The following is a 6000-nucleotide window of genomic DNA, read 5'->3' as shown; positions in this document are numbered from 1 at the left end:
TGCTCACCACCCCCTGCACCAAACTGAGAACCTTCGGGGACAGAGCCTTCAGTGTGGCAGCCCCCACCCTCTGGAACGCTCTCCCTGCGGAGATTCGCAACATCCCCACACTGGACGCCTTCAAAAGGGCCCTCAAGTCCCATCTGTTCATCAAGGCTTTCGGCCCTTAAATCGATCTGTTGTTTTGTCTGTCTGACCTTTGTTTTGTTTTGTTTTGTGTGTGCTCGCCCTATTCCTGTAAAGCGACCTTGGGTCCCTTGAAAGGCGCTATAGAAATCTCAGTTATTATTATTATTATTACATTTGAAGGACAAGTCCCACGTTAACTCTGTCCATAAGGCCAACATTTGCCTTACATATGTTCTAGCCGTCAGGATTCCTGGTTCTCCCCCATGTGGCCTGGGATCAACTCCAGGTATGGGAATAGGATTTTATTAGATTAGTTTAGTTTGTCAAAAATATGCAAAAACAATATATTTTGGTATCTCGAAAATATGCAAAAAAAATAACAATTAACATGTCCCATATGATCTAGCGGTTAGGATTCCTGGTTTTCACCCAGGTGGCCCGGGTTCAACTCCCGGTATGGGAATAGGATAATAATTAGTATAGTTTAGTTTGTCTAAATTATGTAAAATACCACATAGTATAGTTTCTCAAAAAGATGCGAAAAAACAACAATTAAAATGTCCCATATGGTCTAGCCGTCAGGATTCCTGGTTCTCACCCATGTGGCACGGGATCAACTCCAGGTATGGGAATATGATAATAATTAGTAGAGTTTAGTTTGTCAAAATTATGCAAAACACCACATAGTAAAGTTTCTCGAAAAGATGCGAAAAAACAACAATTAACATGTCCCATATGGTCTAGCCGTCAGGATTCCTGGTTCTCACCCATGTGGCCCAGGATCAACTCCAGGTATGGGAATAGGATTTGATTAGATTAGTTTGTCAAAAATATGCAAAAACGATATATTTTGGTATCTCGAAAATATGCAAAAAAAATAACAATTAACATGTCCCATATGGTCTTGCGGTTAGGATTCCTGGTTTTCACCCAGGTGGCCTGGGTTCAACTCCCGGTATGGGAATAGGATAATAATTAGTATAGTTTAGTTTGTCTAAATTATGCAAAATACCACATAGTACAATTTCTCGAAAAGATGCGAAAAAACAACAATTAGCATGTCCCATATTGTCTAGCGGTTAGGATTCCTGGTTTTCACCCAGGTGGCCCGGGTTCAACTCCCGGTATGGGAATAGGATAATAATTAGTATAGTTTAGTTTGTCTAAATTATGCAAAATACCACATAGTATAGTTTCTCGAAAAGATGCGGAAAAACAACAATTAACATGTCCCATATGGTCTAGCCATCAGGATTCCTGGTTCTCACCCATGTGGCCCGGGATCAACTCTAGGTATGGGAATAGGATTTTATTAGATTAGTTTAGTTTATCAAAAATATGCAAAACCGATATATTTTGGTATCTTGAAAATATGCAAAAAAAATAACAATAAACATGTCCTATATGGTCTAGCGGTTAGGATTCCTGGTTTTCACCCAGGTGGCCTGGGTTCAACTCCCAGTATGGGAATAGGATAATAATTAGTATAGTTTAGTTTGTCTAAATTATGCAAAATACCACATAGTATAGTTACTCGAAAAGATGCGAAAAAAACGACAATTAAAATGTCCCATACGGTTTAGCCTAGTGATGTTACGTATTACATTACATTACATTGCATTTAGCTGACGCTTTTATCCAAAGCGACTTACAATAAGTACATTCGACCAGGAAGACACAACCCTGAAGAAAACAGAATCATAAAGTACATCAGGTTTCATAGAGCCAAGTATTTCAAGTGCTACTCAACTGGCTATAGATAAGCCAGTCCTTTATTAGTATATAAGTGCTCTGTCAGCAGTTCTTTGTTAGTAATTCTATTGCTCGAGGTGGAGTCGAACGAGATGAGTTTTCAGTCCGCGCCGGAAGGTGTGTAAGCTTTCTGCTATCCTGATGTCAATGGGGAGCTCATTCCACCATTTTGGAGCCAGGATAGCAAACCCACGTGTTTTTGCTGATGGGAACTTGGGTCCCCCTCACAGCGAGGGTGCAGCGAGTTGTTTGGCTGATGCAGAGCGTAGAGCACGCGCTGGGGTGTACAGTTTAACCATGTCCTGGATGTAGGAAGGGCCAGATCCATTCGCAGCATGGTACGCAAGTACCAGTGTCTTGAAGTGAATTCTAGCAGTTACCGGAAGCCAATGAAGGGAGCGGAGGAGCGGCGTGGTGTGGGAACATTTAGGAAGGTTGAAGACCAGACGAGCCGCTGCATTCTGAATGAGCTGCAGAGGTCGGATGGCACATGCAGGTAGACCAGCCAGGAGGGAGTTGCAGTAGTCTAGGCGTGAGGTGACGAGAGCCTGGACCAGAACCTGCGTCGCTTTCTGGGTCAGCTGGGGACGTATCTTCCTGATGTTGTAAAGCGTGTATCTGCAGCAGCGGGTTGTAGCAGCGATGTTTGCAGTGAAGGACAGGTTGTTATCTAGGATCACACCCAGATTCCTTGCAGTCTGGGTCGGGGAAACAACAGAGGTGCCGAAGTTGATAGTCAGGTCAAGAGTGGGACAATCTTTTCCCGGAAGGAAAAGCAGTTCAGTTTTGTCAAGGTTGAGCTTGAGATGATGAGCGGACATCCACTGAGAGATGTCAGCTAAACAAGCAAAGATGCGTGCGACGACCTGGGTCTCTGAGCGGGGAACGGACATAATTAATTGGGTGTCGTCAGCGTAGCAGTGGTATGAAAAACCATGCGGGCTAATGACAGATCCGAGCGAGTTTGTGTACAGGGAGAAGAGGAGGGGACCAAGAACAGAGCCCTGAGGGACCCCTGTAGTTAATTGACAAGGGTCGGACTCGGACCCTCTCCAAGTAACCCTGTAGGTACGGTCTTTGAGGTATGAGGTGATGAGGGAAAGTGCAGAGCCTGAAACTCCAAGTTCTTGGAGAGTGCGAAGGAGGATCTGATGGTTCACCGTGTCTAATGCAGCAGACAGGTCCAACAGGATGATGACAGATGAGAGGGAGGCTGCTTTAGCAGTGTGCAGTTCCTCAGTGACAGCAAGGAGGGCAGTTTCTGTGGAGTGACCTGCCTTGAAACCAGACTGTGATTGCGCCGAGGCTTCGGAGCGTGTGTCGAGTAATCCCCGAAGCTTTTTGTGAAGCATGTATCGAGGCTTGTATCGTTTTGGGCTTGTGACGTCATCGATGACAAACGAAGCCTCGCTGCCTGTCGACACCACGTGACTGCTTCACGAAGCGATTCAGATCGGTTGAACCATTGAACCCATGCAGTATATGGTTGAACCACAACGCTCATATTACCCATGGATGTATAACAAGAACCATATTACCCCTCCTGTACCCGGGCCCGGTGACACGATGGAATTAAGAGAGCTCAGACCCTCACTTATATAGAGGTCGGAACATGTCAAAAGTATAAATGGATGCAAGCATAAATAAATGTAGGAATAAAAACATCAATAAAAACATCAATAAAAACATCAATAAATACAGGAATACATATCTTGCAGTGTTTTCAGGGAGCTTTAGTGTGTGTGCTGTGGCTCAGCTGGAAAGCAGTTGACTCATGACTGCAGGGTCCCTGGTTCAACGACTGAACAATACTTATTTTTTTGTTGTTTATAAAAGCTACAGCTAAATGAGACAATGTAGTTCATAAATGTATTCTTTTATATGGTTTAGCTTTTCTGAGGCTACAACAAGTTTATGAATATTATTAAGGAATACAAATCCCTCTTTGCAATGTGTACCAGCCTCCTTAGGCTTTTCAATCACAATCATTAAACTGGAATAAATACAATATTGTTAACATGAAAATATGATTTAATGTTCGTTGTTTAGAGTTATTCTAAGGCTTTACTCAATGGGAACTCGGTATGAGATAGAACACACTGTTGAGATGTCCAATCTGCCTGTTTTAAACACTTTGACCAACATTCACAATGTAATGCAATGGTACCAATCAGTTCTCAAAACCCCTCATAAAACCACAAAGTGACGTAACTGTATCCTACAAAAACTATGCTAAAAACAGCAAATTATAGTTTCTTATTTATTTCAATATCTACTACTTCAGCTCCCACATTGATCTATTAATTCTCAATGTTATTCACTCCAACTTCAGACCACTCGATTATTCACACACTTGTTTTAAATTCAATGCTTTTTCTTCATGCATTTAAGAAGAGAGCAAACAGGAGAGAGAAAAAAGAAGGAGGGGGGTGTGGGTACTTTCACAGACACCCCGGCTGGAACAGGCATTCCAGGAGGAGGGGGGCTTCCTTGAAACAAGAATGACTTCGTATCTATTTATCTGACTAGGTTAATATGTGTTCACTTGTATTTATTAATACACTGGACAAATCTTGTCGTTACTCTTAATGTCCTTATTCTTATTTATTTGAATGTCCGTGGAGCAACACAGAATATTGAAGAACAGAGGGCAGCTGACCACAAATGAGCTTCCCCTGTTATATAAACATTAATATATTCCTTCTGACTGACAAGCGTTCAAAAACCCTTCTGCTTATCACTTAGGCTACTACTTTTTGTTTTATTCATAACCTAAAAATACAATTGTGATGAATAGCTTGCTCTTTTTCTGATTGAAACAAAGAGTACTCTTCTACAGAATCCGAAAGTGGGGGGAGATTCTTTCACAGACAAATACTGACACCCCGGCTCCGGCTGGAGCTCTCAGCCTTTTCAAGAGAAGGGGGGCTTCTTTCAACAACTAACAACAAACTATTGGTATACCAAAACATTTACCAACATAAAACAAGGTCTTTACGAATCAACAATGACAACCAACAGACAGAACAATCAACAAACAGCAAACATTGTACACAGATATATTAGCTACTGATCCCGCGACCAGTTTTACACCTTTCCTTAGATACTAGAGTCTCCCCTAGTTTTACACTGTACTATTGGCTACTAGTTTTACTAGTTTGACACCTTCCCTTTAGATACTAGAGTCTCCCCTAGTTTTACACTGTACTATTGGCTACTAGTTTTACTAGTTTGACACCTTCCCTTTAGATACTAGAGTCTCCCCTAGTTTTACACTGTACTATTGGCTACTAGTTTTACTAGTTTGACACCTTCCGTTTGGACCGCGGCGGATCCTCATAAATTACGGGTTTCACCCGCTTCTCATCACAGATTTGTTTATACCCTTGTTGATCTATTTAGTGCACACAATTTTATTTACGTTTTATCTTTACTTTTTAGCTGAGACAATTATTTCTGCCATTTTCACCCAATCCTAAAGTTTAGTGGTATTTCAAACACATCTATTTGTTGTAACAGGCAGATGCTTACCTTGATTCTAAATTACCCGGGTTTTTGATTGTGTGAGATGGTTTCTTGTAAAAGCCGTAAACTCAATGTTTTTTTTTTGGTGTCCTCTCAGAAAGTCATCGGTGTCCAGACTACCCGCTCTAGACCATCACGTCACGGGGTCACCAAGCTGTTGGAGTCTACCGGACCAGGTCCGTCCTCCGCGCAGATCGTTTGGATATGGCCAGAGCGGGGTCGCCGTCCGGATCTGCCGATGACCTTTCTTAGTTCTGAGGGAAAAGGAATTGTGTCCTAGACACTATTCTCTGTTAGCTGTACAAAACTAGACTTTGCACTCCAATGGATTGTTTCTTCAAATAAGCACTTTATTACACAGTTCAACAAAGATATATCAATCCATACTATACCACAAAACGCCAGCGCCTTGGACTCCTTCTTGAGTTCCCACCGTGACAAGCTCGTCAGTGTGAGATCCCAGTTGAAGTGAGTCCCGAATTCTGAATATATCTTGTTCTTTATAGTATTTGCTGTGAAGCCCCCACCTTTGGTGCTCTCTGTGCTGCAGTCTGCCTTTTCTGCCCAGCAACACCCAGTTTTAGCTAAGGTCAG

The 6000-nt window shown here is 42.3% G+C and overlaps 3 non-coding genes across 3 annotated transcripts; all 3 read left to right on the top strand.

Annotated features, from left to right (window-relative positions):
* The first annotated feature begins 520 nt into the window (after window positions 1-520).
* Window positions 521-592, top strand: trnae-uuc (transfer RNA glutamic acid (anticodon UUC)). The gene has a single exon. It is a non-coding gene; the product is annotated as a tRNA-Glu (tRNA).
* Window positions 593-1190: 598 nt separating this feature from the next.
* Window positions 1191-1262, top strand: trnae-uuc (transfer RNA glutamic acid (anticodon UUC)). Its single transcript has one exon. It is a non-coding gene; the product is annotated as a tRNA-Glu (tRNA).
* A 265-nt stretch (window positions 1263-1527) lies between these two features.
* Window positions 1528-1599, top strand: trnae-uuc (transfer RNA glutamic acid (anticodon UUC)). The gene has a single exon. It is a non-coding gene; the product is annotated as a tRNA-Glu (tRNA).
* The last annotated feature ends 4401 nt before the right edge of the window (window positions 1600-6000 follow it).

This window comes from Pseudochaenichthys georgianus, chromosome 12 (genome assembly GCF_902827115.2).
Source record: "Pseudochaenichthys georgianus chromosome 12, fPseGeo1.2, whole genome shotgun sequence".
Lineage (NCBI taxonomy): Eukaryota > Metazoa > Chordata > Actinopteri > Perciformes > Channichthyidae > Pseudochaenichthys > Pseudochaenichthys georgianus.
The sequence above is the reverse complement of the archived record's forward strand: the minus strand, read 5'-3'. Positions and strand labels throughout refer to the sequence as shown.